The sequence below is a fragment of the Monomorium pharaonis genome, chromosome 4 (assembly GCF_013373865.1).
Source record: "Monomorium pharaonis isolate MP-MQ-018 chromosome 4, ASM1337386v2, whole genome shotgun sequence".
NCBI lineage: Eukaryota > Metazoa > Arthropoda > Insecta > Hymenoptera > Formicidae > Monomorium > Monomorium pharaonis.
The window spans coordinates 17235020-17260025 of NC_050470.1; the positions used below are offsets into that span (position 1 = coordinate 17235020).

The 25006-nt window shown below is 30.7% G+C and overlaps 1 protein-coding gene and 1 long non-coding RNA gene across 2 annotated transcripts in view; one reads left to right on the top strand and one right to left on the bottom strand.

Moving 5' to 3' along the window:
* LOC105831396 (fez family zinc finger protein erm) overlaps nt 1-25006 on the bottom strand; it is a 119835-nt gene that overhangs the window by 45606 nt on the left and 49223 nt on the right. The window lies entirely within an intron of this gene.
* Nucleotides 3355-6984, top strand: LOC118645065. The gene is made up of 2 exons (XR_004962821.1): nt 3355-5105; nt 5205-6984. It is a non-coding gene; the product is annotated as an uncharacterized LOC118645065 (long non-coding RNA).

Consider the following 25006-nt stretch of genomic DNA (forward strand, 5'->3'; position numbering starts at 1 on the left):
TGTTAAAGGTAATGGAAAGAAACTTTTTTTAACTACATTTCTCAGAGTTTGGCTGTCTAGTATAAAAAAAGTGTATAACGAAAGTTTTTTAACTCATTTGATCTTTAAGAAATGCGTACTTCAAACATTTTTCTACGACCTATGAATAAATGATGTAGCATTATTATAAGAGACTGTAAAATGATGCAAATATTTAAAAAATTATAAAATGGATAGCTTTTTGTGATAAGATCTGTGACACACATTCAGAAACAAATTATTGTATAGAAAATTTATTAAAAAGGAAATAAAAGTGTAAATTTTGAATGTTAGAAACTTAATGTTCTGCTTATTAAAAAAAATGTTAATTCTGCGTTTGGAAATTAATGCAAAAAATTTTATTTAAAAAATACATATTATATATAACAAACTTGTAATAAACTATATTAACTAAAATAAAAGTATATAAAATTATGTTAAAAATTTAATTCAATTCAAAGAAATTTGTAACATAAATGTATGATTTATTATCCCAGGCAGCAAGATGTCATTATAACATCATTTTAAGGTTATTTCTCGTCAGACAACTAACAAGGAAAACACCAGAAAATACATTCCCCCCAATTGTATCAAATTTTATATATTATAATCCTACCCTTCTTTTATTTCCTGTTAAAGTTATACAATGCAATTCTTAAGCATTCTCGAGAAAAATAAGTTGAAAAATTTGTGTATTCCTTATATACCAGGCTGTAAGAATCAATTTGCAACTAGCGATGTAACCCAGTCAGTAAGACGTTTGGCTACTGCATGTTGCTATTTCATTTCTCTTGATTATTTTTTTAAATACTGTGCAATATGTTATTATTTTTTCCCAAAAAACAGTACTTTATTAATAGAATTAATAAAATTTACATATTAAAAAATTGTTTTATATTCTTATGTTTTATGTAATAAAAATTATATAATTACAAGACATGGTAGTGTCTCGCGTCAAGTAAACGCAAGACCAACCATGTATTATACATGACTGTACCTGAGATTATCAAATCTTAATAATGGCTAAACTGATCGAGTTCTAACTAGGCTCAATCAAAAGCTTGGGTTTGATTTATATCAGGGAATTGTTTTTATTTTTTCTTTACATGCCCTACAAGCGGAAATATCGCGACGCAAAGTCCGAGTTAAAATTTTTCATTTAAGATAATATTATCATCGTCCTTAAAAATCTTGTACAATACATGAATTCAACACTAGATGGCTTTAAGAGTTATCTATCTCCTATTCAATGTTGATATATATTACATATTGATAAATCGTTGTTATTTATACTTTGATCACTTTACGAAAGTAAAGATAAATAAATATCAAGTGATATATCTCTAAATCGTAAAATCGATTAATAATATCGATGTAAATCGATTAATAATAATTCTATCTTAAAAAAAGGCAAAATAATACCTATTTTCCGCGATACTGAATGGTTCTCTCGCTGCGCTTACTTCATGTTGTGAGAGTAACTGTCATTGCGATTGAATTTTGACAGTTTTGTATAGATGATTATCTATACAATTATCGTTATAGTTTATTTTCAAGAAGTAAAAAATAAGAAGTTAAATATCGCGCACGAAACGCGCGTCTGTAGTGTCTAGTAGTTTATAAAAAAAATCCGCGTGTACCGTGAAGTGCGCGTTCGAAGTTAATATATATTAAGGTTATTGCATGTACATTTTTGCAACCGTGACCGTAAGAAATTGAACAATACAATTGGTTAATTCGATCGGTTACAGCTGAATTGAGCAATATGATTAATCGAAATCTTACGGTTACGATTACGGAAATGTACGTGCAATGGCCTTTACGTCGCTTTTCCGCGACGTTGATTTGTTTTCTCGTTTGGCTCACTCGTACCTCGAAAGTGACTGTCATTGCGACTGAATTTTGGCAGCTGTGAAACATTATATTATTTGTGCACTGCTTCATTGTATGCATGCATGCATGTGTGTGTACAACAGTATAAATGTTTAGCAACAAATGTTAGGTATTCTGTATGAGATTTTGTTACAGAATAATATTAATTAATATTTTAATGTGTTTTATTTTATTATAATTTTATTTTATTGTATTTATTATTTTGATTGTCTTTTCAATTTCTAGTTAATATTTTATTATTACCTACAGATTATTCAATTTTTTTATTTGTATATGTGCGTTGCCCACTTTATTGCGATAGTAAAGAATATTACTTGTTTTAGCAATTTTAAGTGATAAGCATGGTCTAAGCGTGATCTAAGTAATTTTATTATAACAGATGAAAAAATTTATTTATATTAATTTTTAAAAAATTAAAAAAAATAGCGTGTTAAAATTGTTTAAGTCTTTTTTTAACTTATGATAACAAAATTTAAAAAAATTTTTTTTATTTTTGTTAATTTTGTTAATTTTTATGTTATATAATTAATTTAAGATAAACATTAAATAATAAACATTAAAGATAAAACATTTAATAAAAATTAAATAAACATACAAATTTTTAATGTAAGGATAGCTGAGATAATGAACTGAAAATATATGTATTTAATATAAATTAATATAAATGTAATATATATAAATTAAAGTATACATTGAATATATGTTATGTAAGTGTTAAATAAATATTTATTTTAATTCATTAATTTTAATAAATTATATTCACGTAAATATTCAATCAATATTAAATAAAAGTTTCTTCAAATATTATTATTACTTATTTTAATGTAAAATAAACGTTAAATAAACATGCATATTTTTTTGTACATTGTTTAAAATAAATAATTTGTAATTAATTATAATAAATAAGTAATTAATATAAAACAAATATTTGTTTTAATATTAATGTTAATATTAGTTTTAATATTTGTTTTAATTAAATAAATGTTATTTATATAATAAATGGTGATAATGTAAAAAAATTAAAAATAAATTTTTCAAAAACATTTAAAAAATATGAGTGAGTCCCAGATGCGCACAGTAATAAACGGACACAGCAGGCTGAATGAAACAGACCAAATGCGCACAGACCAAATGCGCACGGACCAGATGCACACAGACCAAATGCGCACGGACCAAATGCGCACAGTCGCAAACCTATGTGGTGGAGAGAATGCTTTGCGCGCGCGCGCGCGCGCACACACACACACACACACACACACACACACACACACACACACACACACACACACACACACACACACACACGGGGGGGGGGGCAAGGGAGGGCTTCGCCCCCCTCCCGCACCCATCCCGTTGTAGAGGTGCTCGAAAAGTCGCAACCCATGTGGTAAGTTTATTGGTTACTGTGTCCGTTTGGTCTGTGATGAAAAATATTGCCTGCTAATTTGTATATTTTTATAATAAAAAAATTATTATTATAACAAACGTGATTTTGATAAATTTTCTTTAGTGTGAACAAAACAGAGAACTATAATGTTACGTCCGGCAGACTCCACGATTTTCCTTCGTTAGAGATTAAATAAGATTACAAAAGAAATTTCGCTTCAACGGTCTCCGATAATTTTTTCGCCTAGAATTACGCCTAGAATTAGATCTGTTAGAAACGTGACAACAAACATGGATGGACGAAACGACTAAGTTGATCATTTTGGTTCCTTTTGAATATAGAGTCAACAAACAATAAATTCTGAACATAGAAATACAAAGACAAACTTACGTTCGAAGCAAGGTTTCACATTTCCTCACAAAAAATGAGCAATAAAGAATCCAAACATTAGTAAAAAATAAATAACCGTTTCCTCCGTCTGCAAACTATACCGTAGCACGTCTAGGACGATAAAGAATTTATCTTTTAAACTCGAAGGAAGGATAAACCAATGTGATAGGGCTAATTTTTTTGATAAAATTAAAGGAATGTGAGAGGGAACAGAGAAACTTTTGACAGATTACTCAACGTATGATTTGTCAAAAAGAAATAACAATTCCTCCAATAGGGAAACTTAGGATTCACCTGCTGCATAATCTTATATAAAGAGTCCTATCAATTAAAACCTTTAAACCACCTACATCTCGATTCTTCCTTTGTAAGATCCTATGTATAAAAATACCAAATTCTGAAGAGCAGAGACAGAGTTAGTTAAATCATTAAGAGTCGGTAGTCAGTGGTAGTCTGTTGTCAGTTGTAGAGTAGAAAACTGTCAGTCAGATCATTAATAATAATCAATACATATCGAAGTACGGCAGTGTTCGGGATTCAGTATATTGAGCTCGCGCTGTCGCGTCAGATGGCAGCATCTATCGGGCTAGACTAACCCAGATCGTGTAGCGCGGCGCTAGTGTAACTCGCGCATACGTCGGCTCGTCTCACTTCGTACGTGCTTTTGCTTCATGGTGGCTGTCCGCGATATACGTGACAAGTATTGTGCATAGTTTCCGTGTGTTTTCTCAGCGTGTGGACTTTCAGCAAATCTCTCGACTTATCACCGTGACCAGGATCACGATATCTGACGACAAGACTTATTTCGTGTACATCAACAACGACTACTCAGACTTATCACGTAAGGCACACGCTGGCGCCACGTGGACTACACGGTTCACGGGCATCATCATCACCAGGCCGGTATTCAATTAATATAATTGACATACGAGCGTGTGATTAAGAACTGTTCATCAGTATAAAACACTCATTTTAATCCATACATTTCAAGTGTGTTATCTCATTCTTTGATTTGTGATACAATGTATGGTAGCTCAGAGTCGCTCTGAGCATTGCGTGTGAATTATATATTAAAATCAATTCTGTATTACTCTCTTTGAGCATTGTGTCCACGACGTCCTCTCACTCTGCTTCCATCCGTAGGGATATCAGTGATCTCATTTCTGTATTTTTGAAGAAAGTGAAAATGTGAAAAGTGAGTAGCACTGTCTCAATTGATCGGTGTAGACTTATAGGATTAACGATATACACCAATCACTGTTGTTCACTTTTCACATTTTCACTTCTTCAAAAATACAGAATTGACTCCCTGGTCAGCCAGGCCGTGTGTCATTGATCGAAACAAGTGATAGTCAGAGGGAGCAATGTCCTGAGAATACGGCGGGTGGAGTAGAACTTCCCATTTCAACGTTTCCAAGTATGTTTTGACGGGCTTTGCGACATGGGGTCGAGCATTGTAATGCTGTAAAATCACTTTATCGTGTCTATCGTTATATTGCGGCCGTTTGTCTTTCAGTGATTGGCCCAAACGCATCACTTGCTTTCGATACCGATCGCCTGTGATTGTTTCAGTCGGTTTTAGTAGCTCATAATACACTACGCCGAGCTGATCCCACCAAGGGACCGTGGCCGGTCTTCGACGTCAAAATCACCGTTTTGAAGCGTTGAAACCACTCTCGGCACGTTTTTTCACTAATAGCAGCCTTACCATACGTATTTCAAAGCATTCGATGAGCCTCAGCCGCAGATTTCTTCATATTGAAGCAAAAAATTAAAACATCCCGCAAATGACGAGAATTTGGCTTGTAAGCTGACATTTTCAATCGAGAATAACTTTATGATGCAGACACAAATTGACTAATATTTCGATGGCGTTATGTTTACAAATGCCTAAGCTTATTGTATGATGTCTACAATCTCTTTATTTAGTTTATTTTGACCACCACTTACCGCTACAGCCATCTATTGAAAAACGGCGGAAGCAAAGTTATACACTTAATAATATGTCAGTATAGTAATATATCAGCCTTAGTATAAACATTAGTATATTAACATCATATAATCATGTAGAATCAGTGCGTGAATAAAGTTTACCGTTCCATCTGGTCAAGAAATCTACTCAATTCAAACAGATTTGTTCGAGAACCAGTAATGAGTAAGTCCCATCATCACAGCAATCTTTTTTTTTCTTTTCTTTTCTTTTTACTTATCTATTCTCTTCCGTTCTTAATTTTTTAAGACACGTTTTTATTTATAAATAATTCCCTCTTATTTCCAACAACCGAAGATTCTAATTAAGTCTCTCCTTTTTCCTCTTCCCAACTGTTGAAAAACTGAGTGTTCCTCAAATCTCATCCCCCCTCCTTCTAACCATCGAAAAACTCAAAGGTGTTCCTCGAATCTCCCCAAGGCATCCCTGTTTCCCTCACGTAATCATTTAGTAAATCATCCGACTATTTCCTTGTTTCACGTTGACCGTTATAACTATAGAATTAAAATTAAAAATTCTTTTGTCCCTTTCTCCACCCAACACACACTTGTATATCTGTAAAATTATTTACATATTCATTATGCGTCTTAATCCGATTATTTCACCGTCGTTGCAACCTTTCAAATTACGACTTCAGCATCTAAATTGTATTCGCACTTAAAAAGAATAAACATTTTGTTAATTTTAAGCAAAACTTTATCATTTATTTAAATTCATAAACGACCTACCCTTTTTCACGCCTGATCAAAGATTGTACTTAGTTTAGGCCCGAATTTAAGTGATTCAATTCGCTGACTCGAAATTTGAACCTACAAGCACACGACTCGGAAAACAGGGTTATAACGGGCCTGTTGGCACGCTGACCCACATTTCCCAGTCACAAAAAGTACGTTTGATCCGACTCTGGTGAAAATGTAAAATCGAAGCGTAAGTTTGAGCTTCAGTCTACTAACGCGGACTGATCTCCTATTGCTGGGTTTCATTCCCACTCCGTGAAATTTAAGCGTAGTGGCATTGTCATCTAGCCCTCACTTACGCTACTCGCTTGCGCTGAGTGCATATGGAAGGGAAGTGTTAACGCTTATTTTACATTCCATTGTTTCAATTTACGTTTTGTAAAAGATTTGTTAACGCTTCTATTACTTTCCATTTACATTCGACTTACTCTCCGATTTTATATTTTTACCAGGGGAGGCATCTACCCTCTCTTAATTTGCGTGCCTACGGGAATTCTACGTTTCGTTATATCCTTCCCTGCCTTACCTCCACTCCTTTAAAATATCCTCCCAACCATTTAAATAAAAAATTTTTAATCCTATAAGCCTGAACGTAACAGTAACTTTATATAACAATAGAATTAATTAAATGTTAAAAATAAAAGTATCCCCATAAAAACCTTTTACTGTAAAAAAAATATATACATATACATATATGTATATACAATAAAACCCCGCGTTAGTCAACTCCGCGTTAGTAGACACTATCCCTTCCATATGCACTCAGCGCAAACGAGTAGCGTAAGTGAGGGCTAAATGACAATGCCACTACGCTTGAGTTTCACGGAGTGGGAATGAAACTCAGCAATAGGAGATCACCCCGTGTTAGTAGACTGCAGCTCCGAACAGTCTACTAACGGGGAGTTTCAGTGTATACAGGAAGGCTCAAAATTATCGACATTACTCTTGCATAGAGGTAGAACGGACCAAACTGAGTAGAAAAGTCCTTTATTATTTTGCAATTGTCGCAATAGTTTACGAGTTATTAATTAAAAAAACAGCCATTTTACCCAGCCTACTGCCGAATATCGGCAAGCATGCGGCAGCGCAAGACAAGATGAAGTCTTCAGCACACGATACAATTTTTTTACGCTAAATCGCATTTGACATCTTATTGCGTGTCCTGATTGGCTCGAATGATTATATTAGCAATTGTAACTAAATCGTAAGACGCCTCGTATGCGTGCTAGCATGAAAAATTGTATCGTGAGCCGAAGACTTAAGACGGTCCAGCAAGACGCGCGTCCGCGATCGCTAGAATGCTTGTAAACAACTTCCTAGTTTATTTAGAACGGGCAAAATAGCTACTCTTTCTTAATTAATAACTCGTAAACTATTGCAACAATTGCAAAATGATAGAGGACTATTCTACTCAGTTTGATTCTACCTCTATGCAAGTACTACGTCAATAATTTTGAGACTCCCTGTATATTCTGAAAAAAATGCTTAGCACTACAAAATGTGTGATATACAAACAAAATTATTTTTTTTACAAAAAATTAAAAAAAGGCGCCTGTGTGTGTGTGTGTGTGTGTGTGCGCGCGCGCGCGCGTGTGTGTGTGTTTAAGATGTGTTTCTTTAAGGAAAATGCCATTATGTTACATAACTCCAAGTAATATTTTTATTTTACACTGCTCTTATTTTTTTACATAATTGAAAATAAACGAAATTGTATGAACACGTTGCCCGTCCACTGCACGTTTATTCGCACATCTTAGCAAACTTCTCAAAACTTTATGTAGTCGATTCTGATTGTTTCCTGTTTGTTGTAGTTATCTCGATGCTTTTTATTCTTTTATAAGGTTTGTACGTTTATAGCCAATCATCCTGTATATATATTTAATAATATACACGTATACATTACGTATACATGTATATAAATAACAAAAAAATAGATATATTTATGTTTATATATATATAGTACCTTTCCGATCATTTTGAAACTTAAATATGTCATAGAGAAGTCATAAATTTTTTCTACAAAAAATGGTGATAGTACCCCATTTGGATCCCACAGAAAAAAATTTTTTTACAATTTGATATTTTTTTTACTCATATTTTTTGAAAAAAAATCCGTAATATTTTTTACAACATTGTAGGATTGAAACCCATAACATATTTTTTTTATCAAAATCGGCCGTTTTCGAGAAAAATTTTTTTTTCAATTTTTCTTCTTTTCCCCAAAACATTTCCCCATAAAAATTATCTTTCAGATATAATACTTGAGGAAATTTAATCTCACATTAATGCCAACTTTTTGTAAAAATCTCAATCAAATCCGTGCGGGGGCAGCACACATGCTTATCCAGCTATACCACAGTTTAGCTATAACCAGTTACGACAGTACAGTCGGAATCTTTGATGTTTATGTTACCTAGTCACGTGACCATCCGCCATGTTTTGGATTGTAAGAAAGCGCGTTATTCGAAGATATAAAACAAAAAAAGATAGTAAAAATATTTATTATGATTCGTGTCAAATTGTTATTAAAGAGATAAATGAATAAATAAAAAAAATTACAGAAAAAGTTAAAAAAAGTTAAATTCTGAAATGAGGTTAAACAATAATAAATAAATGGATTTTTTGGAAAACAAAAAAATTTTATTCCTGCGTTTCGTCCAGATATGTTTTTACACATGACACAGGAAAATCCACCTTTACTAACTTTACTCATTATTATAATTTATTTCAAAATAAATGATTATGAAAAAAACACTGAAGATGATCTTCATTAATAATCTTTTCAAAATAATACCTAATTAATATCGCTTAATATCACTGAAAAATTATTCACACAATATAACCTCTAACACGCAATTATCACATGTCTAGCTCATAGCTTCGTACCGCGTGGCTCGCCATGTCCGCCATATTTTAGATAGTACAGTTGACGCATGCGTCGTAAAATATTATACGAAGAATTTTGCTGACTGTCGTAACTGGTTACAGTTAAACTGTGGCTATACCCTTTGACAGCTGTTAAAATTCAATCGCAATGACAGTTCATATATGTAATAAGACTATGACCGGTATTCATAGTCGGATTTTATATTTAAGATCATCTTAAGTACTATTTTAAGATGCCATCAGCCAATCACAGAGCCGTATTAGCATCTTAAGACATTGCTTGAGACGATCTTTAAATAAGATTTGACTATGAATACCAGCCTATATTGCTAGTTGGGTTCGGAAGAGGGTGAAAACATTACGGTGCAACTTGATGTACCTTGACAGTTTTGCGCACGCGCAAAAGTCACTCCCGCTATCGCGCGCCTCGCGCGTGCTTAACCATGGGTGCGTTCTACTTAATGCCCGCAACGCTCGCGAGCGTTGCTTATCCTTGTTTAATATTTGATAACCAACAAGGATGAAATGATTCCACGGTCATTGCGAGCTTTAAGTGGAACGCACCCCATGTGTCACCCCTGATAGCACAAAGAGTTTCAGTTATATTGCAGAGACGTTTCAATGTTTCAATTGTGTATCATCACATTTGTAATATTTCTGAGATTACCTTTTTTTTTAAACATTACATTTGCAACACTTCTGCAATCATCTTGATTGAAACTTTACATTTGAAATGTACCTGCAACGTAGTATTTTGTAATATTACAAATACAAAATTTCTGAAATCTTTCATATGATATGTTTGGCGCACATTCTCAACCACGCGGGTACAGCGCCAAAGAGCATTATGCAAGTTACGTCTCATGTCATGTCATGGCATCCTCATGTATATGCTTATGGGTTATAGGTGTGTTTATGGTTAATAAATATATAATTATATATAATTTATTTATGGTAAATAAAAAATAAAAATTTGTACAAGTAATATTTTGTAAATATTTATAAATATTTCATAAATGTTTTCATGATATATATGATAAATCTTTATGATCTGTCAAATCTAAGACCACAAAAATATTTATAAAATATTTAGATAAATATTTATAAAATATTCAAGTAAATATTATAAATATTTTGTAAATATTTTATAAATATTGTGTGCTGTCTGGGATATAATTTAGTTTTATCAAAAGAACAGAACAAAAACATATTTTTATAAGTTATTCCACATGTTATTTCGCATATGTAAAAATCAGTAAAAAAACTGTACATTTATATTTATACATACACATTGATATTTATCTATAAATATTATTTAACTATACGTTTCATGTTTCTGACATTTATTGAACTGATCTATAACAAATATGTATTCATGAGTATCAAGTGTTCATGGATCAACGCGAAGTGCTAGGTTGCGTACGATCTTCGAAGTCAAGCAATGTCGACGGCGGTTCAGAGTTGGATGGGTGACCGCAGAAGTTAGGCAATGCTAGATGTGACTATTTTTTTTTTACATTATAATTACGTTATTTCAATATTTTTCACAATGGAAGTGCTGCATATATATAGGACATGTACCCAAAATATTTTCTAAAACGTCAAAATAACGACGACTTTTACTATCTGGGATAGTCATATTCCCGTAATATTTCAGAAACGTTCTTGCGAACCAAAGCGGACTTTTTGACATTGCTGCAACCTTACAGAAACATTGCAGAGACCTCTAACGTAACGTAACTGTAATAGTTTCAACATTTCAGTGTTATGTCTCTGCAACATTGCAGAAACTTTTCTGTGCTATCAGGGACTCTTGCGCACAACGACGCAGGTACATGATTTTCACTACATCTATCTCTCTTTGATTTCACCCACTCCTCCTATGAGATAAGTCCGACGTTAGCAATATAGTCTTATTAAATATATGTGTTAGAGTCATTTTAAGATCGTCTCAAGTAATGTCTTAAGATGCTAATACGGCTTTGTGATTGGTTGATGACATCTTAAGACAGTACTTAAGATGATCTTAAATATAAGATTCGACTATGAATACTGGTCTTACTCTCGCAACACAAAGTAAGTGCAGAGAGAGAACCAATCGGCATAGCGGAAAAGAAGCTTCATTGAATGCCTTTTTTAAGATAGAAGGAAATGTTATATGATTCTGTACATAATATTAAACAGTATATATTATTATAAAGATAAAACGTTGCTATTATTATATTAACCTTATATAGAAAGCAAAAAGCATAATAAAGATAAATTTTTTGTTTTAAAAAATTTGGCACTACTATAAAAAATACTTTCTAAATAACAATAAGTGAAGAATCAGTGAAATCATTAAAAATACACTGCGCTCTTTTTAACTTTTTAAAAATAATTTTGTTTAAAAAACCAAAAAACAAAAGTATAACAATTAAAAACAAAATTATAAAGCAATTTTTTAAATATAATTGCTTTTATTAATTTTATTAATAAAATACAATTTTTGGTAATAAATAATTTGGTTAAAAAATAGTTACCAAATAGTTTTGGTAATAAATAATTTGGTTAAAAATAGATAGAATATTAAATTTGGAGATTAGGTACTCCAATCCTTTGCATTTTTTGTAGATTTCTTGTTAATTTTTGTTAAATTCATGTAAAGTTTTGTAGATTATAATTTAATATAATTTTTTGTATTTTGTTATAATAATATTCTTAAGCTTTTGTAAAATTTTATACAAATTTTTCCGCCAGGAAAATCACCAATTTTATACGCCATACACACGGCATGTTATATTTGAAAAATACCGTCATTTTATCGTCATAGATATGACGTCATCCGTGACTTAAGACCATTATATTGACGATCACATTTACGTCATATCAAATGACTTTTACGTAAACAGTGACTAAAATATGACGTCATAACAACATCTTGCCAAATGTCATTAAAATAACGTTACTACAATAATATTTTATAACATGTAACGTTTTCAAATATGTAGCTTTTCATATTGTATACAAGGTTATTATAAAAAATATTTAAGTAAAGCATTAAAAATAATGTTTCTATACTGTAATTATAATACTTAGGAATATTATCTTATAAAGTAAGAGCGGGAGCACAGACTTTTGCATAACGCATAATGCATAACGCATAAGAGAATCAATCAGAATCATCTATTCCCTACTCAGGATAGAAATAAAGACCTCTGATTGGTTAATTCTCTTATGCATTATGCATTATGCGTTATGCAGAAGTCTGTTCTCCCGCTTTAACAATTTCAAAACATTAAAAGAATATTGTGTCATAATGTTTATAAAATCCACATAAAATCAATCCTATCTTTAAAATGTCATGTAATGAAGCCTCTTTTCCGCGATGCTGATTAGTCCTCTTGCTACGTTTATTTCGTGTTGCGAGAATAACTGTTATTGCGATTGAATTTTGACAGCTGTTAAATTTGTATAGATGGTTATCTATACAATTATCGTTATAGTTTATTTTCAAAAAGTAAAAAATAAAAAGTTCAATATCGCGCGCGTTTGTAATGTCTAGTGTTTTAAAAAATTGATTTAATATTCTTTGCTTACTGAGGAAATACAAAAAGTAAAATTTTTTATATTAGCGTAGATAACTATTCAGAAGTGAAATTTTAGTCACACAAATAAATCGCTCAAATTGCACATATGAGCAAAGTCTCAAAAAGGAATTGGTGCCTATGTGTATGCCGGATGAGTGCAAGCGGCTTTGCAAAATGGCAACGGGTCCCGCTGGGTTCAATATGTGAGTATACTGGTGTTCGACATGCTGTTGTTGAAACGGAACGGAACGGAATTGGCGGGGAGTTCACAGCTGCGCAGTCTACGGGGGGTTAACGTTTCTCCCACCCGGCGATGATTGTTGCAGCCCCCATTGGAGCACCGGAGGCACCTTGTTATCACTCTGATTCTTCTCATTCTTCCTTTTCTACCCTTAATATTCTATAACTCTACTAAGAAAACTCGAGTAATCAATTTCCAAACCGTTAGTAGTTTTTTTAAAAAAAGACAAATTTATTTGTTAAATTCGACCAACACTGGCAATCGTACAGAACAAGCGAAGTTGTACTACGTTTTGGCCCGGAATTTAGGCCCTTTTCAAGTAAATCTGTATAGATAAAAGAGTGATTTAACGTGGTGAGATAGAATCAATTATGTTAACACAATAATCCCTTACCTATAATTACATTATACTAAACGTCTAGTTTCTCGACCACGCATTCATTCTACTCGCTTACCAAACCACTAAAATGCTGCAAATGACGTATAATAAGAAATAGAGAACGGAAATCAATTTTGAACGTATGTAAGTATACAGATGGTTGCTGAGTCAATAATAAGACAATGAATAAATAAGTAAACATTGAAATAAATAAATAGATTAAAAAAAAAAATTAATGTAAACGTTAAAAGGATACTTACATGGTCAATAGAATAAAAATGAATAATAGAAAGGTATAAAAATGAATAAATAGATCAATATAAAAATAAATAAATAAATGAAAATAAATGTAAAAGTCCAATATGCTTACATGGTTGGTCAAAGAAATTAAAAACGTGGAGTTAACTCTCTATGTTTTTTCACCAAGTCAGTAAATGTGTAATAAATCAAAATACAATTAGTCACAAAGCAACAAAATATTGGTATGAGTAGATAAGCTCTAAGAAGCTCTACTAAGAAAATTTCCAAAGAATAATGATTAAATTATTTTATCAAAAAGTAACTAGTGGATATATATAATTATTTACAGCAGACAAAAATCTGATCACGTTCTGTTGAGAATAAAATTATCGGAATGTTGAAAAATGAATAGAAAATAAATATGCATCTGTCACTTTGTAAAGTGTTTTTTTTTCTTCCCCGGACATTTCGATGATTTTATCTCCAGCAAAATGTGACGGATTTTTGTTCGATCTAAATAATCGTATATCTGTTTGTTACTTTTCAAAAAAATAATTTAATCGGACAGTTTGCTTAGTGTTATAAAATCGAGTATGAAGCTAATCGGTGTTACAATGTTTTATATATAATAAAAATGGTAATTGTAATTTATTTTTATTTACACTTGACCTGTAAAATTTAATGTGCGTAGTATAATAATATATTAATTTTTTTATAATGTAACTATTTTTAAACATAAAGCTAAAGTTAAAATGGTCTCTTTTGGTCTGCAGTGGATCTGGTACTAAATATAATTTTTATTTTTCTATTAATTTTAATATTCTTAACTTATATAAACTGCGCGCTGACACTTTTGCCAGTCTTGAAACGCAATTACTTACTAGCTAAATATCGATACTCAAAATCCTTTTTAAGAGCTCCCTCTTTCTTTCGAAAAAATTGTAAATAATTTATTGCAAAAAATTATACCTCGGTCAGGATTCGAACCTGGATCTCCCATCATTCCGTATAAAAATATTAAAATTTAAAAAAATTATATTCAGAACCAAAATTCGCTGCAGAGTGAAATAGGCAATTTTAATTTTATCTTTATATTTAAAACATTTATTGGCCAAATAATTAACTTACTGTTATTGTGTAATTGTTTTTTACTGTTGACATGAATTACTTATTGCGATAATTTGAATTCAATTCTTTGTGGAAACAGAAATAATCTTACGGCGCATTTACAAAAAGACACGCACAAGTGTCTTACATTAAATTTTTTAAAACTGAATAAACTCCCATAAAAATTATTTAGAAAAGTACATACACGTGCTGATTGCCGTCACATCGCACGTTATGCTACATCATTGCAATCGTATTGTATTTTCAGCGTGTTCATACTCATTCTTTATCGACAATGGCTTGGTAACTCGAGATCAACGACCTACATAATGACGATCGGTCGCTCGGACAACCATAGTAGCACTGAATAATGAGTAGGATAAAAGTCAAGGAAACAATTGCTTTGTCATTGTCGTTTTGTAGCCCATTCAACTACCCCTACATGTCAACTTTTGTACGTTTTTCCCAAAGAATCCGCAAATGAGATTGAAATTGGAAATTTCTGTAATAATCACAAATAAAATGTAATATTCTATATAATATTATTTTATAACCATTAAAACTTGAAAATTTATTTATAATTGAAGTACAATACTAATAAACGGAGAATTTTTTCTTAGAATTCACCTTTAAAATCACATCAATCATATAATAGTCTTGCAATTTCGAAGAATTATACTATAATTTTAGTAAAATTTAAAATTTTTATAAAATATAACCAAATTTAATGAAATTAAATTAAATGTAATAAAATTTGATCAAATTTGTACAATTAAAAAAATTTTATTAATTTATTAATATATAGTAATATTAAAATTTATTAAGTTTAATAAATTAGACCAAGTTTTACTAAAAGTCTAGTAAAATTGTTGTTATATAATCCTATTATGATCTTGAGAATAAATTCTAAAAGAAAATTCTTTCTGTGTAGCATTTAAAGTATATTTATTAAATAACATATAAAATAACATAATTCATCATTATTTAAAAATTATACTGATATATAAAATTGTTGAGACTTTATTATAATCGTGTATGTACACTCGCACATTATTCGCAGTGTTCCTTAGGACATTCCTTTTTTCGCATTTCTGATCCAATTCTTCACCAAGTCATGTGAGACAATGAACGACAAAAAAAAAGGGTTTTGCGTGGCGCGACACGTTCGTATACAAATGCATGGGGGCGTATGCTACTTCCGCTCTCGCTATTCAATCTCGATTTTCGAAGAAAGAATGAACTATAAACCCGATATTTTCCAAGTGCAGGAGATGTTGCAAAGGAAGCTGGGGACCGATACCGGAAGTCTCATGTACCATTTGCCTGGTACGATATATACTTGTACACGTCTTCGGGAATCATGATGAGATGAATAGGGGACTTCTCGAGTGGCACGTGCCTGTTGCCACCAGTAAAAATCAGACAAGGATATTCAATCTAAAAAGAACAAATGGCACTTTTTTTTAAAACTGTAGCAAGATCTACTGATAATTATTTTTCACAAATTAGTATTAAAAAGTGTGTTATTATATAAACGTCTTTATTAACAAAATGACCGTATACTTACGATATGAAACGAGGTTTATAATTGTCTTGTTTCCCATGGGTTTTCGACTTTCTATGCGACCCTAATTTCACACACGTTCTTCCCCCCGTGTTTACAGCCCAGGTCTATAATTGTTCTGTTTCTCATAGGTTTTCAACACTTTCCACATAAATGTTTTTGTTTATAACTTATGTTTAAATAATTTCGACTTTGCACATTACAAAAGAAGAGAGAAAGAGATTATGAACCACCCTTTTGTTTTATTTAAATTACTAAATATCTAATTATTTAAATATTTATGTAACATACTTCTTGTCAATAAAAGATTGACATTTGTTTGTTAGTGTTTCGTCAATTCTCGTCGAAAATAGACGTTAATAGAAGCAAGAGTCAATTTTCAATGCCTCAAATAAGTGTCTTTATATATGTATATAAGATTTCAAATATTTTTCTTTTTGAATCCTAAAAGTATAATGTGTTTTCTCAACTTATTTCATAATTATTTGTGCACAGAAGAAAAAGTAATATAGCCAATAACAAATGTGATTGCGGGCTGCCAACTACATAAAATATTCAATACAATAATATTTGCTATTAATCCAAGTACAATGTTGATACTGCAATAACATATATTGTTGTATTGAGTATATCTGTAGTTGGCAGTCCGTAATAACATATCTTATTGAATATATTACATTTTTTTTCAGTGTGTTAATAATTTTCATATTTAAATTAATTTTTATCTAAATATTTATCAAAAAAAATTTACTTTAAATCATAAAAGACCCTTAGAGAACAATATAGTAATACCAATATCCGAATTGACAGTTATATCCTACAATGAGCAAAATCAATTTTATAACAAATTTACTTTGCTGGAAACTTATACAGGCTTAAACATTACATGGCATATAATATAGATTATAAAATATACATTACGTAGGTCATATAAGTTACCTGTGTACACAGTCTTTAATATATATTTTTATAATGTAATCATTAATTAAGTCACAACAAAATTCAAGATGAGAATTTCTTCAAGTTTATAGTCCGTTTATCATCCATCGGATAATTTAATTGACATCACAATAACTGTAGTTTTCGGTACACAGCGGTGCCGTTAATCTAGTCAATCTAAAAATACTATAAAGACTCTTTTGAATGATATCTTATACAAGATAACTCGTTGATATCGTTTTTTTAATGTTGATGATGTCTTCAAAATGTCTTCTCAAAGAGCTCCACCTTTCATTAATGCTTACTGAGATTACAATTCTATTTTGCTTTTATCCTTGTAATAAAATATTTTTTATTTATTGAAACTAGAAATAATATTTTGGCTCTGGTAATTCAATTAAAACGTAAAGGATAATAAGCCGATAAGAGCCAGCACAAGATGTGTGTGTGTGTGTGTGAGCGCGCGCGCGCGTTTTATTTATTATTAAAGTATTTAAACGCGTTGCAACGCGAACACAATCTAATACATTAATATAATGCGCAGACGTTTCGACTCCCGATTTGAGTCCTCTTTAGAGCTAATACATATTTCCAAGTTGTCTCTGATTATGATTATGTCATATTTAATGGTGTGAAGTTGTCAATATTATAAAAGGTTCGTCTCAATCAAATGAGATCGAGTTTATTCCGAACTACATATACAAATAATTGTCAAGATAATTTTAACAATAATTAGTAATAAATTATTGATGAACAATTGAACGTAAACAAATTATAACTTACATGAAAAGTTTTGCGATACGGATAATCTGGCAGTTGCCATTACGAGTCTATCTTTAAAATGGCGAGAAACAAAATAAGGCTCTCAAGTATTGTAATGGTATTATATACAATAATACAAAAAGAGGGGGAAACTATACAGTATTCTAAATACTACTCAACCTAATATATAAAAATCTGATTATTTAGAACACTGTGTAGCTTTCCTCTCTCTCTATGTTACTATATATAATATCATTACAATACTTGAGAGCCTCATTTTGTTTTTTGACATTTACAAAGGTAGACTCGTAATGATAACTGCCAGCTAATAAATTTTTACGATACTTTTGTTCCTGGCCTACCTTATTATTAATATAATAAATTTATATATTTATTGCTATAAATCGAAAGTGTTTTTATGATTAAGTTAAATAAAGCATAAGAGCTCAAGTAGAATAATCCTTTATTTCATGACGTAAGAAGGAAGGACGAGTGATCGGAATTCGTCGAAAGACAGGTTGAATCGAGGATATTTCAATCTTGGGAGGTGTTCAATGATCGATTGGGGTAGTCTACTATTGGAGACTCTCAATAGTACGGCTTAGTTGTCGAGAAGTGTGTTACTGGCGGATTTGACGTGCTTATCAATGGACTGACGTAACAGGCACGCACCCCAAATCAAGCACATAACTGATAACTGATATCTAATAAAGAAGCAATAGTCATGACGATATTTGTACGTGATTATTTATATCCACACTAAATTTTCCATCAATTTTAACATTGTAAAATGTTTTTGAAAAACACGAAACAATTTTAATAGAAAATGGAATAAATTTTTTCTATACACAGAGAGAAAGATTTTGTTAAATTTAATTAAATTACCATTTTGTTCGATTATTCCAAAGCATATATTTTATTGTTTCTAATAAATTTTATAAAATCTAAAGAAATCTGCATAAAATTTATTAATACCGAAGAAATATATGTTTTGTAATAGTCAAACAAAATTGTTTATTAAATTTAAAGAAATCTTTCTCTTTGTGTATGTATGTCCTATACTTAATATAACAAAAATTAAATTTTCTTCTTTTGACCAGCTAACATAATTTTAGAAAATTGTTGTTAAAGAAATAGTAAATGTTATTTTTATAAATATATAATACATGTTTTTTATATAATAAAGAACTTTTTAAAAAGAAACTAAGTGTGAAAGTAATTTAAATTAGAAGTAAGAAACATAATCAAAAACATTAAAAAAATTTTTTATTAAATAAAAATATGTTTAGCGTAAATTTTATTAATTTTAATTTTTGATTAATATACATACATATAAAGATAAGCACGCATACTCACACAATAACACTTACCAAATTAATTACTTGAAAAAATTTGAGAATAATATTTAAAATTACAAATTTACGGAAACAGAAAATTATATTTAACGCATTTTAACAAGAAACAATTTCTTGTTGTATGTACAGTAAATATATTTATTGCAGAATAGATTATAATTTAATTTAAAACATTACAAAAATTAATTTATATCAAGAATTTAAACATTCCTTGAAACATTCTCTATTTTTAAAGAGTTCAATTATTTCCGAAACGTTCTTTAACGAAAGAGACGTTAATCATCGCCGCAATGACACTCTGACGTCTCCGGGTACTTAATTCCTCACTCTTTTCTGAAGTATCGGACGAAACTGGCACGGCAAAGTGCCGGAAAGAACTGGTTCGATGGCTGCCATCTGCCACCCCCAACCCTCGGGGGGAGGGGTAGTTCCTACCATCGGTCTCAGAAGTTCGCGACGGATGGCTTGGACGGCTCAATGCCTTTAACCGTTCTTCTAACCACCCTTGAGAAACCACCCTTACAACCATGGCTTTATTCTATCGCAAACTACTGTGCAAGAAGCTTTTCATATAAGATTATATAGAATATTACACGTTAAATATCACAGTTTAACCCCTCGGGCGACGCTGTTGGTTGGCACACCGAAGAAATTCTAAATACGGAAATGACTGGAACAGAAATATACTATGGAAAGAATTGTCAAATGAACATTGTGACAACAGAAAATGGAAAAAACATTTTTTTATTATTGTTTCAAGAAACATCTTTACTTTATTACTGTATTTATTTTTTGTTTCAAGTTGCATTTATTACTGCCCTATAGTACAAAGTTCTTATAGCTATAATTTCATAATTGAATGGGTTCTTGCGAAAACAAGTCTATTTTTTAAATCTAAGCTGTGGTGTCAAGTCATTCTCTATCTGCAACATTCACATCGTGAATAATTTTGTTCCGACAAGAATCAAATAGAGAACAAAAAATATAAATATAAAAATATTAAACATTAAAAATATTAAATAATAAATAATACATATAAAATTTCTGCAAAAAGGTTCAGGTATCTTTCTTATCTTTTTCTTAATAAGTCCTCAAAATTAATCAAAATCTAAAATTTTATTTTTATATCTATTAAACATATATGTATATATGTATATAAAATTTTCATATTTATATCCAAGAATGAGAAAATTACTTTTTAAAGATAACTAGTTACCGTTACTCATTACTGATGCTGAAAAATAACTAATTAACGTTACTTTGAAAGTAACGATTCGTCAGTCTTTCTGTTATCTTTTTAATACTAAAACAAGATAAATAAAAAAATTGTTTGTAAAACATTCTTTTATTTCAAATATTAACAAAGCAATAAGTTTATTGTAAATTTGCAATATACAAAAAATTAAAGAAAACAATTTTAAAACAAAATGTAAAAATGTTAATTAAAAATTTATGTTAAAGGAGAAAGTTAGAGAAAGACCGATTTTGGGGTTCCCAAAAGCGTAAATAAGAGAAATACTATGTTTTGTAAATTTTGATCCCTGGATACGATATATCTATTTAAATTAAATATTCGTGGGGCTTAGAGAACATTGTGAAAATTAAGCAAAAACATGGTGTTTAAAGAAATTTGGATGATGTATATAAAGATTAATCAACTTGGAGAGTACAATATAAAAAGTTGGTTCATTTTTCAAATAATCGAAATATAAAAATAAAATTATATTTACATTTCGATTATTTGAAGAGAGAAGGTAAAATATAAAAAAAATTTTAATAACTTTAATAAAATATAAAAAAATTAAAAAATACAAAATACAAAAAGGTACAAAAATAAAAACAACCCCAATAAAACAGTATGTGATATCCATGTTATTGCTATAATGCTATATAATGTGAATCGGCATCGTGAAATCTACGAATATTCGAATAGATATCCGCTCAAAAACGGTACTAGAATCTATGTGGATGTGATCATAAATTCATAGAAACCACATAAAAATTTTACGAACTTTAGAAACATCCTTATAATACACACATACTCTCCAAATTACTTAGAGTAAAACGTCACTCCAAAAGAATGAAATTTTACTCTAAGCGATAGTGAAATATGGCCACTCGAAATGGAGTGACATCTTGCTTCTTACAAAAATGAATTTTTCGCTCGATAAGTGATCTCTTCATTTGACTGGAGAGAAGGTCACTTTTTTGTAGCAAATCGTTTACCCAATTAAAATGAGTAAATCATAAAAGTATTATGTGGCGGTCCTCTTCCACATCGGACAGAAAGCTAATGTTGCTTGTCTTAATCGTGTTGCGAGTGGTCTTTATATAGCGCGTCGGATGCACCTTACTCCTGAGAGAGTTACGCTGCTTGTCGACGGCGCCCTACACTAATTGGCGAACGAGCACGCGGCGTTTCTCGAAATATCCATGTAAATTCCCTATAAATATTTCTTAACAGATATATCCACAGAGAATCTAATAGACATTTCAAAGATAAAAGAATTCGATGCAAAGATGAAAAAAAAACATTGCATCCACATGGATAACTTGTGGAAAAACATGCATCCACGTAATCTATGTAAATCATGTGTATTCCACGTGGATGTCACGTAACTGTTTTATTGGGGAATATCTTATTGCATCTTCCGTTGTTCCAAGTTTTAGTAGAGAATAAGTTAATAGAATATTAAATTAGTTTAATTCTCTTTTTGTTGTGGAATAATAATAAGATTATGTATGATTAGATAATTAGATCGGTTTAATTGTTTTGTTGAGTAGCACTGTAAAATAATAGTTAATTACATTAACACACAGAAACAGCCTCTTTGTTCTTCTTTCAAAACACTCCTATCATATGAATTAAATTTTTGTAATAAAATAATTGTTTGTAATCCTTCCATTTAACTTTATGTAATTAATCCTAATTTCTTTCTTTTTACTCAGTTGCTTACATCTTCCATACAAACATAAAATATATTTTATTTTCATCTCATCATATACTTTTCTTCTCCTAAAAAAACTCACATTAGTGCAATTTGTGATTTCATACATCATACGAATTTTTTATAAATATATCATATTTTGGCTCAATTTTCAAGGTGTTTTCTAAAGTTCGTTTTTAATAATTTTATCATATTTAGAAGATCATAATTTAAAAGAAAAATACTATTACTATCTTCTATTTACACCTTATTAAAATCAAAATCTATCCTTTTTTATCATTCTCCATAACTCCATAACAGTCGACACAAGCACACAAAAAAGTGATCTGATATTGAGACCCCACTTGTAAATTTCTATGTATTTTGACGTGCTGAACACAAATCCGGAATCAAAATTGCCCCACAATCTTTCTTCTTTTTTAATCAAAAAGTAACCTAAAACTTTAAAAATTAGTTGCTTTATTTATAGAAAATGATAAATGTCATAAATGTGAAATTCAAGATACAAAAAATGACAATAAGAGTAACTTTTAAATTTGTTACTCAAAAAATGTAATTACGTTACTATTACAAAAAAAGAAAGGTAATACCATTACCAGTCCATTACAAAAAAAGTAACTATAATGGTAACGGCGTTACATGTAAGGCGTTACTTCCCAGCCCTGTTTATCAGAAGATAATTAAAAATATGCTTTGTAAAAATATGTTCCAAATTCGACATCCTTTCTCTAAATATAAAATATTATAAGGCAGGTAGATGGTAAATATAAAATTTCTGCAAAAATCAAACAAGTCTAGAAATTTTTAAAAATAAATTGGTCTTTACAAAGTATTACTACTCCAGGTAGCAAACACAAGTCATTTTGACATCAAATTTTGGTCATACGAATGACGTCATATGACCAAAATGCGGCCATGACATTTAAATGACGGTATACTGACGTTATTCAATGACGTCTTTATGGCATAATATTTTGGTCCTATTTCTCGCTATCATTCCATGACGTTATAATTTGATCCTGCTTTTTGATTAACAAATATAATATCTTTGACTTCACGTTTTTATTTTTTAATTTATATAAACGTAATCAAAACGTAACATATATAAATAAAAACTTAAAAATTAATTATTAATCATTATTTAGAGATTGACTAGACAGCACTTAATAATAATTAATGTTATATTATATATATATATATATATATATATATATATATATATATATATAGTTAATACTATTAATATTTTAAAATTACATAAGTTATTTTTATCAAGAAGACAAAGCAAAAACATATTTTTATAAGTTATTTTACATGTTATTTTGCATATGAAAAAATCAGTAAAAAAACTGTAAATTTATATTTATGTATAAAAATATTATTTAACTATACATGTTTTATTTTTCTGACATCTATTGAACTGATCTATAACAAATACATATTCATGAGCATCAAGTGTTCATGGATCATCACGAAGTGTTAGATTGCATACGATCATCGAAACAAAACATCGTCGACGGTGATTCACAATTGGATGGGTAACCATTTTTCTGATCGTATAAGTTAAGCAATACGATAAATAAACCACATGTAATTGTGGTTTACGTAGTCTACACGGTATGTGTAGTACACCGTTACGCTGAAAGATTATTTTTGTAATCTGGATGCAAGTCCTGCATAGGACATGTACCCAAAATAATTTCTAAAGTGTCAAAGTAACGACGGATTACTACTTAAAATAGTACTCCTAAAAATGATGTTAAAATGTCGTCTTTATTGTGTCAATGGTCTGTGACATTAGACCGTCATTTTAACATCAATTAGTGACGTTAATAATAATCAGAGAATGACCAAAATTTGACGTCAAAATGACTGGTGTTTGCTATCTGGGACATTTATATAATTAACTAAAAAACGAGAAGCTTTTTTTGTTTGGTAATAACTTATTGAACTTATTTATTTACTTTTTTTAATTTATTGCAAAACTCTTCAATTCTATGCACTCATACGTATTAACATCAACAAAATTTTATTTATTATATTGTTAATAAAAAATATGTTTCAGTATTAGTTTTTTCTGAATCTTAAAATTTCAGCGTCTATAGCCGTGTGTTATTTCCGGCATGCCCGCAATTTGACTCGGACGAAAGCCGTAAATCGGTGTCAAATTGTCGGGCAAATAGAGGGCGGAGACAAGTTGACGAGTGACATAAAAAAGCCTTATATACAGCGTATGGCTCCTTAGTCGTTTCCCCACTACAGGTCTCACAATCAATCGACAAAGGCAGCTGGCTCGTTTTGTGAATTTCATTTGAATAATTCCAGACCGTTGTGGCACGTGCCGCCGAGACTATATGCCGAAACCTTTTCTTGAATTCTCGCATCAGGTTGATCCTTCGTATGGCATCGCAGTTTCCATTGGCTCGTCTCACGGGAGACACGTGGCCGGATGTTGCTGTACGCGTTCCGTATGCAACGTTTCCGTTCATCTTGACGGAATAAAACCGTCTCGCCTCGCGTTGCAATTGTCTTCACCTTCCTTGATCGGTACTCTTTTGTCCATCAGGGAGCTTTGTAACCTCGAGATTCACGCAAAGGCGT